Source organism: Salvelinus namaycush, chromosome 42, assembly GCF_016432855.1.
Source record: "Salvelinus namaycush isolate Seneca chromosome 42, SaNama_1.0, whole genome shotgun sequence".
Lineage (NCBI taxonomy): Eukaryota > Metazoa > Chordata > Actinopteri > Salmoniformes > Salmonidae > Salvelinus > Salvelinus namaycush.
In genome coordinates, this window is record NC_052348.1 from 28316 (window position 1) to 42617 (window position 14302).

Below are 14302 nucleotides of genomic sequence, written 5' to 3' on the forward strand. Positions count from 1 at the left end.
CCCCACATGCTTCAAGATGGCCACCATTGTTCCTCTTCCCAAGAAAGCTAAGGTAACTGAACTAAATGACTATCGCCCCAAAAGCATCGTCAGTGGAGCTATTGAGGCGGTAAAGAAATTGGAGTGGGTCTAGGGTATCAGGTAGGGTGGAGGTGATATGGTTCTTGACTAGTCTCTCAAAGCACTTCATGATGACAGAAGTGAGTGCAATGGGGCGATAGTCATTTAGTTCAGTTACCTTAGCTTTATTGGGAACAGGAACAATGGTGGCCATCTTGAAGCATGTGGGGACAACAGTGTGGGATAGGGATTGGTTGAATATGTCCGTAAACACACCAGCCAGCTGGTCTGCGCATACTCTGAGGACATGGCTAGGGATGCCGTCTGGGCCGGCAGCCTTGCGAGGGTTCACACGTTTAAATGTTTTACTCACATTGGTCACGGAAAAGGAGAGCCCACAGGCTTTGGTAGCGGGCCATGTCAGTGGCACTGTATTGTCCTCAAAGCGAGCAAAGAAATTGTTTAATTTGTCTGGGAGCAAGACGTTGATGTCCGCAACGGGGCTGGTTTTCTTTTTATATATATATATATATATAAACTGTGATTGACCACACACTCCAGCACAGTAGGTTGCTGCATGCACCTTTAACATTGGTTTGCTGACCGACTGCTGAGAAGAAGTTGAGTGTAGAGGGAAGTAGTGAGGTGAGGAAGGTGGGCGTCAAATGCAAAAACAGGGATACGTGCTCTAGTAGTTCAGAGATGGAACTTGTTGAGAGTGAGGGTGAACTACCTGCAGTGAGGATCACTGATTTTGGGCCTCGTCCCAAGGATGATAAGGATGATTTTGGTCCAGTGGGAGTGAGATTTGTAGAGAGAATGGATCCTTGCTGTTTGGTTGATCCATATGTGGTGTCAGGTTGGGGACTGTTGAGTTGGTCAAGGTAACTCAGAGTGGACTTGTGATGATTTATTGTGTGTCCTCCGCCCAGTGAGAGAGGGCACTCCGGATTTCGAGATTAGGGACAAGAATCTTGATGTGCTTTGCTCTCCATAGCAGGCCACCGTTGAAAGGAATGATAATGGGAGTGCCATTAAGCTTTGAGGAGGAGCAGTTGAAATGGAAGATTCCCTGTGTCTGTGAAATTAATCGAAAGTGACAGAAAATAGAAGTTGTAGTAGCAGTGGCAGATAAGTACTTGGGATTGCGAGGATTTACTGCAGAACAGCTGTAGGGGGTGTTGAGTGGTAGTGATATGTCATCTCAGATCGTTGGTCTGGAGTAGGACTAGGTAGGGTTAAATAGTGAAACGAGTGGTGTTTATTTTAGAGAGGACTAATAGGTGGTAGGGTAATTTTCCTTTTTCCCAATTTTGCAATATTGTATCCAAGAATGTAATGTATGTAGACTGTGAATGGCCTCACAAGTCCTCAACTGGCAGCTTCATTAAATAGTACCCGCAAAACACCAGTCTCAACGTCAACAGAGAAGAGATGACTCCAGGATGCTGGCCTTCTAGGCAGAGTTCCTCTGTCCAGTGTCTGTGTTCTTTTGCCCACATTTTTATTGGCCTGTCTGAGATACAGCTTTTTCTTTGCAACTCTGCCTAGAGAGAAACTATAAACACTTCTCAGAGCAAGCCTTTATCCATGACCTTTATTATTCAGAGCTTTTATCCGTAAACTGTATAATGGACCCAGTTTTAGCGTTCTCTTTCTTTTCATCAATTTTTACCTTCATGGCTGATAAACACGCCCCGTTAAAGCGACTTAGGGTAAAAAATCGAACTAATTCTTGGTTCTCCTGTGATTTGAAAATCATTTCTCTGCAAAAGAATCAAGCATATGCCTTGGCGAGGAAAACTGGTGAAACAGCTGATTGGCTGCTTTTTAGGCAATTGAGAAATAAATGGACCGGAGGAATAAAAAAGGCAAAATCTAGGTATTTTCTTGATGCTATGACAGTCTGCTGGTGATCCCGCTAAATTCTGGAAAACTGTCAACTCACTTAAACGAGGAAACTCCTTGACTTCCCTGCCGAAGCAAATTACATCGGAATCTGGAATTACATCGGAATCAGTGACCGAACTGAAATGTGTGATGTTTTTAATAAGCATTTTATTTCTACTGGTTTTCTTTTTGAAAGAAAAAATGGCCAACATGATCCTGACCGGTCTATTGTTTCAGTCCCTCGGCCTTCAGCTGATGTGGAAAACAGTAAGCCGGTTTTTAATTTTCAAAAAGTCACAGAAGATGAGGTCTTATCTGCACTATCTGCTATAGATTCTAAGAAATCATTAGGCGCTGACAATCTGGATCCATTTTTACTCAAGTGTGCGGCACCTATTATTGCTGGTGTAGTGACGCATATCTTTAATCAAACATTTGTCATAGGATAGATTCCTGAATCTTGGAAAACAGCTTTTGTTTTACCACTCCTCAAGGGAGGTGATGGTAGTGAATTGGATAATTATCGGCCCATCTCTAAGCTCTCCTGTTTGGCAAAAATTCTAGAGTAATTGGTGAATAGGCAACTACGATCTATTTTAACTGTTAACAATACTCTTTCTAGTAATCAATCTGGCTTTAGACCTAAACACAGTACTATTACGGCCACTGTACGTGTTGTAAATTATATTACTAATGCCCTAGACAATAGAAAGTACTGTGCCGTCTTGTTCATAGATTTATCTAAAGCTTTTGACACTGTAGACCATGCGATACTTTTGTGTAAACTGTCGTCAATAGGACTGGGATTGGATGCCTGTTGTTGGTTTCATGACTATCTAAAGTATAGGAGTCAGACTGTTAGAGTCGACAGCATCCAGTCGGAGCCATTGGAGTTGGTTAAAGGGGTCCCACAAGGATCTATACTTGGTCCATTACTGTTCACTCTCTACATAAACAATATCGGTGATGAGATAAGAAAGTGTCAAATTCATTTATATGCTGATGACACTGTCATGTCGCTTCAACAGCTGACCAAGCATTATCACTATTGGAGACAGATTTTAAGATATTACAAGGGTCTTTTATACAGCTGAAACTTGTTTTAAATGCAAAGAAAATACATTTTATGATTTTTAATAGGTTCAAAAAGTTGGTTGAAAATACACTTGCACTTACGAGCTTAGATGGTTCTCGAATTAATCAGGTCTCTGCATATAAATACTTAGGGATATGGTTGGATGATAAACTGTCTTTTAAAATGCATATTGATGAACTTGGTAAACGGCTAAAAATCAGGCTTCCTCTATAGAAACAGGACATGTTTGTCCTCTACATATAGAAGACAAATTGTGCAAGCTACTTTTTATGTCTGTTATAGATTATGGGGATATTATTTACATGCATGCTACGGCATCAACGCTTAAATCGCTGGATGCTAGCTACAGAACCCAAAATGTGGGTTGGACTTCACTGTCCATGAGACAAGAACGACATGCTCTCTTTATTTTTTTAACTAAAGAACAAATTATTTTTTTCAATGACGGCCTAGGAACAGTGACTTGTTCTGGAGCAGAACAACAGACCTTGTCAGCTCAGGGATTCAATCTTGCAACCTTTCGGTTACTAGTCCAACACTCTAACCACTAGGCTATGCTGCTGCCCCATTTGTCTTGTGGTATCCCAGGAGGTCTACCCCGGGGGATGGTAATAGAGGGGAGGTACGTGAGGCGACGTTGGCTCCCTCTGCTGGGAATACGGGAGCTGGGCACCCCGACATGGACAGCTAAGTGGAGGTAATTAGAGGAAAGTGCCAACCAGCCGTGGAGGCTAAATAAAAGGAGCACGATGGCACACCGCGGGAGAGAAGGGAGAGAGACGGACGCCAGAGAAGAGAGAAGGAAGACCGAGCAAATCTAAGTTATTTTTTTCTGTCTTAAGTAAAGTTGTTTTTCAGACTAAAGCCTCCCTGTCTCTGTGTCAATCTCTGCACGCTCAACCCAACACCCCACGGTTTACCACAGTCTATAAAGCACTTCTGAGTAAGCTACCTTCTTATTTATCATCATTCATCAATATTATAATTATAATTCCTAAAACCAGGTCTCAAGCATGGATTACACTTGAGGCCCATGCGATTTCCACAGAGTTGGGTATGGCTGCCTTTTCCTTTTATGCTCCTTGCCTATGGAATAGCTTGCAGACTAAACTTAAACTTAAGACTCTTGTCCCCCTTGCCCATTTTAAATATTTATTGGAGGATTTTTATTTTTGTATTGCTTGTAACTGTTTCGTGTAATGCAAGTTCTTGTGCTGTTAGGTTATTCCCCTATGTGTAAATGTAATCTGTTGCTGTATTTTTTTGTGTTATCTGTGATCGTTTTGTTTGTCTTGTTTAGTTTTTTAATCATTGTACCTAAACTGTATGTGTAAACATGTATACACAGGGCCCAGCTGTAAAAGAGACCTTGGTCTCAGTCTGTGTTCCTTGTTGAAATAAAGTATAAAAAAATATAATAATTTACACGTTATATTTTGTATTGTATTTTTGTATTTTGTTCGCCCAGTATGAAAATGTGATGCAAGGGATTCTACTAACAGCACAATAACTTGCATTACCTGAAACAGTTACAAGCAATACAAAAATAAAAATGCTCCAATAAATATTTTAAATAGAACGGGCCAAGTATAAAGCCACATTATACGATGCACCAAAAAAGCGGTTTCTAAGTGTGTATAGAACCCAAATACCACCCACAACTGCGCTGAAAGATCAAGTGATGATGTCTAATGGACAGCAATGGGGGTATCAGTTTAATTACCAGGCCTGTAGAGTGAAGCTCTATACCGTAGCCAAAGGAGAAGAATATACAGACCGGACTTTAGGAGTGGACTACGGGCTTGAAGACTGGCCGGTTTTTCGCAAGGTTGTGTGTCCCGAACTGAGAGTTATCACAAAGGGGTATAGCGTGTTCAAGGGCTACGAAACCTGTTGGGAAGTTACCCATGACTCCTCAGGAAGAGTATTTCACAGGGTGAAAATACAAAGAAAGAATGGACTTCCATGTGGATGCGTGGAGTTCTATATCAGCAACGAGGAAACCCGCAACCAAAACATTCGTGATGGTGGCCTGACTGTGGATTTTAGGTTGCGCATGCTTATTCCTTTTCAAAGTTGGGATCTAATGGAATTGAAAATGTTAGTTGTTGGACGCTCTTTTTGTACAGAGCCAACAGCGGCAGAGCATTGTTAAGGTAAGGAAGTGCATAATATATACGAATCCTGAGGATTATGATTCAAAGGAACCCCAAGAAGGTACATCCTCTGAAGGGTCAGCCCCCGAAGAAAACTAAGTAGGCGGCTGCGTTAACCACGCCCTGATACCCAAAGGACTGGTTCAACAATAAAAGGAGTGCCCTTAAAGCCTCCAGTTCTTCATTTCAGCATATACCATGGATATTCATACAACATACTCAGATATGTCATGGGGGCCAGACCCTAAGGACTCCATGCCTCGCAGCCCACCATTCTACTCCCCCCAGGCAAGACCCACGACACCACCTACATGTACACAGCCTGAGGATGTGTTTGATGGGGTGGTGTTGATGGAATTTATATGTTTAAATGAATGATTAGAATATTCCACCCTGAAACCATATAATTGTATGAAATTGATTAGAATCATAAAGTCACTAGTTAGAATCACAAGTTACTAGTAATGAGGTGTGTAGGTTTAGTCAGTGAAATTATATCTCTGTACAAAATGTCTTTATAGTATCTTAAACACAGACTGTCTGAACAAAATTCGGTGCCGACCTTGCTAGGGGCCTCTGAGAGATTTGAGGGAGGACAGGGAGTGCTTCTCACGGCCCCTAATCTTTGTCGGCTGGGTATTGATACAGTATGTGCGTAGGATACCTACTGTTCGTGTGTATGTATGTGCGTGTGATATCTACTGTTTGTGTGGAAGTATGTGAGCCGCTATAAAATGGATGTCTTGGTATTGTGGACTTTAGAACGTATTGATTGATTGTTATTATCATTGGGACTGAAAATTCTCATGACAGCTGGTCAGTACTATTTTTGTGGACACCATCAAGGCCTCTGTAGCCACACTTTTAGACGTGGTGATCGGAGAGTATATACGAGAAAAATGCATCGGTTGTGAGATCAATCACCCCAGCCAGTGCCGTCATCCGTGCCTATACGAGCCCCCAAGATACTACTTCTACAACCATTTTGAGGAGCTGGTGAAAAGACTGTGGTCCTGCAGGTTTATACCTTCGCTGGTCAGAGCCCTGGAGTCTATGGGTCTTGTGCCGTCTATTCCCAGAGTTTACGGGGTAACCGAGGCTTTCCTACATGAACTGAAGGAGGCGATCTACATCAACGAGAAACTCAAAGAAATCCGACACACCCTGGTGGACGACAACAAATACCGGGAAGCTGTGGTGGCTGATGTGATGACTTTCTGGCTCAATAAACCCCAAGAGACCGAGTGACAATACCTATTTGTTATTTAGATGTAAAGCAATGGGCAACTATATGCATACGATGTTAGAGAGAATAAATACATTTTTTCTTTTGAGAGAACTTACAAATGTTATGCATCAAATTATTGAAAATAAAGTGAACAATGTATCGTTCTACACAACACACAATGCCTGGGCTAATGTAGAGCGTGTGCTAAAAATGGAGCAAATCATGAATCATGTACGACATACGGGCGAGAGTCTACAATGGACACAACTGGTATCCCGTCTTGTGGATGATTCTGAAGAACTAGAAACAACTTTGTCTAAGATTTTACTTTATTTGTTTGTTGTTTATATACTTATATAGCGGATGTGTGTGTTTTAAAAATTCAGCGACACAAGCCTGTAAATCTAAACCAAATATACAAGGTGTTGCATGCTTGGATCGTTGAGAAAACGGGGACAAGTATCCTGCAACGAATCCTGAATTGTCTGTATACGTAATACTTGATGTTTTCAAAAAATAAAAATTCAAAAATGAAAATGAAATGTGGTCGTTATTTGAAAGGGGCTCATTAACGTTATTGTACCTCAGAGAGGCAAGAAGGATGGCGGAGCAGATGTTGAAAAACATTTATTATTCCCCCTCTAACCCAGGGTCTTATGGGGGTAAGGAGCGTTTACAGAGAGCTATAGCCGAAGAAACAGGTAGCCGGTTAAGCGCTGCTAAAGTGAATGAGTGGTTAGCCGAGCAGGATGCTCATACTCTACATAAACCTGTACGAAAACAATTTCCAAGAAATAGAGTTTTTTCTACTCAACCCTTGTCCCAATTTCAAGCGGATCTATGTGACATGCAGGCCCTTGCAGATAAAAATGATGGAAATCGCTACATGCTAACAGTTATAGATATTTTCTCTAAAATAGCATTTGTAAGGGTCTTAAAAAATAAGAGCGGGGCAGAGGTGACCCGGGCCTTTGACTCTATCTTGAAGGAAGGAGGAGCCCCCAAGAAAATGCAGACTGATGGCGGAAAATATTTTTTTAATAATACTTTTCAGAAACTCATGAAGAAGCACAATATAGTACATTTTGCTACAGGCTCGGATTTGAAAACTTCAGTTGTTGAATGCTTTAACAGAACTCTGAAGGAGCGGATGTGGCGATATTTTCCAACTCACAACACGCATAGATATATCGATATAGTTCAAGATTTAGTAAAGGGGTACAACAACAGCTACCATAAGAATATACGGATGAAGCCCTCCGAGGTCTCTTCTGAAAACTCTTTTCAAGTCTTTAAAAATCTGTGTGGTTTGTTCCCCCTTCGCCGTTAAGAAGAAAAATTAAATTAAATTCATAGTGGGGGACTTGGTGCGTATATCCAAGTTGAGGGGTGTTTTCGACAAAAAATATGAGCAAGGTTACAGCGATGAGGTGTTCACCGTTACCGAATGTCTACCGCGCATACCCCCAGTCTTCAAGTTAAAAGATTATGACGGGGAGCTTATAGAGGGATCTTTTTATGAAAAGTAATTACAGAAGGTACAGTTGGGTAAAGACAAAGTCTTTCACGTGGAGGAGATTCTAGATCAAAAGAGAGAAAAGGGTAAAAAATGGGTGCTGGTCCGCTGGAAAAACTGTCCCCAAATGTAACGATCGTCGTCATATTCCTCCTCCTCGGATGAGGAGGAGCATGGATCAGACCAACACGCAGCGAGGTATGTGGACATAATGATTTATTAGACAAACGACGAAACACAAAATAACACTTTAGAAAACAAAATAACAAAACGAACTAAACAGACCTAAACTTACGAACTTACATGCAACGAAGAACACACGAACAGGAACAGACAAACCGAAAACAGTCCCGTGTGGTAACATGTACTGACACGGAAGACAACCACCCACAACAAACAATGTGAAACAACCTACCTTAATATGACTCTCAATCAGAGGAAACGCCAAACACCTGCCTCTAATTGAGAGCCATACCAGGCAACCCATTAACCCAACATAGAAAACACATAACATAGACTACCCACCCAAAACTCACGCCCTGACCAATTAAACACATACCAAACAACAGAAAACAGGCCAGGAACGTGACACCAAAAATTCAACAGTTGGGTATTAGAGCACGATGTGGTGGAGGCATCGGGGGTTAACTTAAACACTCATGCATGATAAATACAACATAATTCGCATGTACACAGGAGTGCATCATGGAACACAACGGCTTCTACCTGACTCTCCCCAGTAATGTGTCTGCACATATATATCGTAATAACCAAAGTTCGAATTATACAACCAATTTTCCAAAGCCTATAGAGTTATCAGAGGCCTGGGAAGTAGGTCTCAGCGAGATTACATACCCCCATAGTTGGTATAATATCAAGGATAAGGACCGTGATTTTTATTGCAAAAGGATATCGGAACCTGCAAAATTTATTAAGCTTAAAAAAGGGTTCTATAGAACCGTCGTCAGGATTGTCTCAGAGTTTAATGAACTCCTAACCCAGAACAATATGGAAATACTCTTGATCTACAACCCTATACATAAACATGTACACATCTCAGGGGATGCTGGTGGGGGTATAAAGACCAGCGGTAATTTAGCCTACATGTTGGGGATGGGTCCCAATAAATGGACGTATGTGAAAGATAAATTATTCCCATTCCCTGCGGATATACATGCAGGATTTTACAACATATTTGTGTATACCGACATCATATCCTATCAAAGGGTCGGAGACAGTTGTGTGCCCCTCCTGAGAACAGTTCATATAGATGGAAAGAATGGCGATATAGTCACTGTCAACTACGACAAGCCACACTACGTACCTATAAGCAAGAAATATATTAAAAACATTCTGGTTGAGCTTAAAACGGATCAGAACGAAAACATCGAATTTACTTATGGTAAAACGATTGTAAAACTCCACTTTAGACCCACCAAAACCTCTCTACATATATAATATAATATTAGTATTATATATTTTTATAAACATAATACAAATAAATTAAAAGGGTTATGGACCACCAACATCTCGACCCTAACTGCTATGTCTCATACTATGTTGCTCAAGTGGGTAATGGGTTACCCGGCTATTATGGATCCCCGACCATGTACGGTTCGAGGATAGGAGGTATATTTCGTAACCTCTTTAGGATGGTTTTACCGTTTATGAAGAGAGGCCTCAGCATAGCCAAACCACATTTAAAATCAGCGGCTAAAAATATAGTAAGTGAGGTTGTAGCCAATGCTATGACCAGAAGGGCGTCACCAGATGCCGAGCATCAAGAAGGCTCGGGGCTTATGATGTTGTCTCGAAGACCAAAAAAGAGACCTCCGGGTATAAGGCGCAGGCCTGCCCCTAAAAAGCGGAGGTTAACCGTTAAAAGAAACTCAGTAAATCAAAGACGTGGTAAAGTGAGGAGGTCCGGACCAAAAACGACAAAAAGAATACTCTGAAGTATTTTCTAAAAGAACAAGCAACACCGCATGTCCTCTGAAGCTATAAAGACAGCTCGATCTTTTCACGGCCCCCTTAACCCAACATTCAATAGATAGGTCCAGTTATGTGGAGATAGCCCCACTCTCTGCCATTACAGACAACGTTCCTATAGAATATTTCATACCAGGCCACGGTGACAACTATCTGGACCTCAACAACACCTTGGTGCATTTACGTCTAAAAGTGACCAAAAGAGATGGTACTAATATTGCAGACGATGCCAAAGTGAGTCTCATTAATTACCCAGTGGCCACCGTCTTCTCCCAAGTGGATGTGACTTTGGGTGAACGCCTAATCTGTCAAAGCAGTGCCACATACCCTTATAGGTCCATCATGGAGTGTTTACTCAACTACTCCGAAGACACTCTCAAGACACAATTCAGCGAGGATACTGCAGGAGTCTCTATGGAATCGACAGACCCTTCCACCGGTGCAAACAAAGGACTGGAGGCACGCGCTCGCTACTGTGCCGAATCTCGAGAGTTTCATTTGCTAGGGCCTATACACTCTGACATTTTCTTTCTAGAACGTTTACTCTTAAATTCGGTTGATTTAAGACTAAAATTAACCAGGGCCAAGGATGAGTTTTGTCTGATGTCTGTCCAGGACGGTGACTTCAGTTTAAAAGTGTTGGGGGCAACGCTTTTTATTAAAAACGTGTCTGTATCTCCGACAGTTTGTCTGGGTCACTCACAGGCCCTCTCCAAAGAATTACCATGAAAACCTTTAGCATACCTGTGGGCAGTAGAATCTGCAGTCAAGAAAACCTTTTTCTAGGCCCTTTACCCCGATACATGGTTATAGGTTTGGTTGATCACGCCTCTAATACGGGCAGCTTAGATAAAAACACATTTCATTTTCAACACTTCATTGCAGAGTATGTAGCTCTCTGTCAGGACGGACGTCAGGTCCCTGCTAAGGCTTTCCAACCACAATTTAATAACACCATATCTGTGCGAGAATTTTACAATCTATTCCTGGCTACAGGGAGGCATATAAAAGATCTCTCTTTACCTATTGACAGAAATGATTTTGCAGAGGGTTACACATTGTATGCTTTCAATTTATCACCTGATGATGACACCTCAGGAAATCTGTCTGTGGTGTCCCAAGGTAACCTCAGGCTGGAAATGCATTTCCGTACACCTTTAGCCTGTACAGTTAGCATGATTGTTTATGCATGCTCTGATTCAATCTTGGAAGTGAATGCCCGAAGGTCTTAGTGGATTATTATTAAGGATCTTTGAGCAAAGACATGAATACCCAAGAGTTGGAAGGGCTCATGAGCCGAGTGATTGGAAAACAATTTTGTGGAGTGTTGGCTTGTGATGAATTACCTACTGAGAAATGGCCGGAGCGGCCGTCCATGTTTATTGTCAATACCCATCCTAAACACATGCCGGGGGAACATTGGCTAGCTGTGACATTAGACGACGAAGGATGAAGAAAAATCTCAACTTTTTTTGATTCCTACGGCTTTCCCCCCGGTTTTTCACATTTCCCCAAATCTATTAAAGAGTTTTTGACCAAAAACGGATCAAAGATATACTACAGCATCAAACAAGTGCAAGATAGCCTTTCCACTACATGTGATCAACACTGTGTATTCTACCTATGCCAAAGAGCCCGGGGAGTTTCTTTGGAAGATGTTATGTCTCTTTATAATGATGATTTAAGAAGTAATGATAATGTTGTAGTTTGTGTTGTTAGAAAATATCAAAAGTGTTCAAATGTGTCCTTTAAGACCGTGTAATCAAGGCGTATACTCACGTCAAATGTTTCAAGAATGACACAAATGTTAAATTGCTTATTTTTTCAAAAAAATGTTTTTGAATTTAATCATAGTCATTCAAAAGTCTAACCACCCTGAGAGATCGGGATTAGGAAAAGGTCCGAAGACGTTCAGGGGGGTAAAGTAGTTATCATCATCCCTTTCATAGGGGGGAGGGGTTGTTGGGGCATCTTTAGGGGTGCTGTATCTCGTTGAAGGTTTTTGTTTTAAAGCTTGAATCTGTTGATGAAGCTTATAGTTGGGTACACCTGAGAGGGGAATGTTGAGGATTGCCAGGGCCTTAAGAAACTGACGCCACCCGGGAGGTCTTCTGTCATCAGCAACCTTGTGGGCAGCCGTGGTACTTTTAAGCAAATCAAGCATATGTGAACCCTTGACAACAGTGCCCTGAAGGATAAACTCTCCTTTGTCATTCCAAGTAGCGGTACCCTTTGAGTCTTTTATCTTGTTCATAATGTATCTAACATTTTTCCTGTTACGTGCCGGAACATGTGTCAACATGTCATGCATAACTTTATCTTCAACAGGCATTTGATCTTCAGCCGGTAAGATCGCAGGTACAGGCATTACAGGGGCTTGGCTCTCGCTAGGCTCGTCATCTTTTAAAGGGTCCGGTAGGGAAAGCGTTAAATGGTTGGTCTCGCTCTCACCTTGTTTTACCAAGGCCAAATACCTTTGCAAGAGGTTTGTGTATTTTTGGACCTTATCATAGGGGTTCAATCCTTTTCGGTTCAAAATATCCTTCATGGCCGTATCCAAATCATTTTCCGCTGTTTGTCTGATATTTTCAGGACCCTGCATTTGTTTTTTAAGTCTATCCAACTCTTGTTGAGGCACCAAGTACATTTTATTGGCCATCACACTCTGTGTTCAACCCCCACGTCTGGCAGAAATAAGGCTGGTGATGAAGGGCCACGGCTATACACGGCAATCTCACATAGGGATAATATGAGATCTGAAGAACAGTGACCCAAGATGGCCTTCCGTTCTTTAACTGTAGCCCCAACTGGGCTTCTCAAGAGGGGCAGGTTTATTTTTAAACGCAGAGACATAGCGGTTACTTTTTAGGAATGTACGCAGCCGGCCACTCCCATGGGAACAGACCGGTTCGTAGCCTCAGGTGTTCTGGAGTATTTGCTTTTAAATCCACAATTAAATAAGAAAATGGCGCTTTGGTAGCGTCCTCATAGCTCTCCATAAAGTAGCATTTCCTTCCCGGGTACATCTGCTGAGCTAGAGTGTTCATTTGTAGTATGTCTCTAGGGTTTTTGAACAAAACCATGTAATTGGCGTTCAAACTAATGGTACGACTATTTTTACCTTGGTGAAACACATTCTACACCAAGTAAAGCACGGACAGGTTTCTATGATGGGTATATTGGGTAAAAGCTTGTGCAATTTCGGGATGTTCGCTACCTACAAATAGCATATCGTCCAAAACCAGCAGATTGTTTTTATGAGGAGGGAGAAGTTCATCATCAGACAGGGATTTAGGTATTCCTTCAACAAACTTGATTTTTATTTTCTTCAACAATTCATCATACAAAGGTTGATAACACGAATAACACCACACAATATTATCAGGCTTTTGAGATAACACATGTTCAGAATTCTCTAAAATACTTTTTACATGGATGGGCCTGCGATTAAGGTCCGAAAAAACAAATTCCAAAAATTCTTCGGGGTCTTTAATGATCGACGTTGTTAGCATATTGCATCTTTGCGAAAGCTTCCCCCAAAGCGAGTTTAAGTACAATTTCGACACATTTCTTTTGATTTTGTTGACCTCTATTCTGTCAGGGTCAAGAAGTATGCCTTCTCTGTCGTGATAGTCTTGAATGTACTTGTCTTTGCTTTCTTGATCTGTGACCAATGCAGGATAGCCTGAAGCCATTTGCTTGCATCTCAAGAAGGTCTTGATGTACTCTTTAAAAAGAGTGTCTGATTTCCTGGAAAAGTTCCACACTTCAAAGATTTTGGCCACACGATAACCCATCTCTAGAGCCTTAGAGAATTCAACTGTGACCCATACATCTGTCAGGGCTCTTTCTTGATCTGAGTGATCACAAGGGTTTTCCTGGTTGTTGTTTTCACTGCAGGTGCGACAAAGGGGAAAGAAAAGTTTTCCTTGAGGTCCCTTGTAAGGCAACACTGGTATAAACAAACCCCTAGGAGGGTAGACAGTTACTTTGATCAGACCAAAATAGTTTTGGTGTAAATCAAAGTCGCGGTGAATAATTTCAGGATGTCCCATAGGATAGCAGGAGGAACTCATTACATGAGGATAAAGGGATGTAAAATCTACATATCCTATTGTCTCGTCGGGTTGCGCTACATACCTCAATGTCAAAGCATTGGTACGGCCTCCATACAAGGCCTGTCATGGTTCCAAGGGTTCTGGTGTGTCAAAGCTGGAAAGGAAGTCTCGAACATGAGGATCAGACTTTTTGAGTGCGATCCATTCATGCTCCCACATCACAATTCACTTTTAACCCGTAAGTAGCCTGTAAAGATTCCAATTTGTCTTGAAACTCTTGGTACATTTCCCCAAAAGTATTTTGGGTTA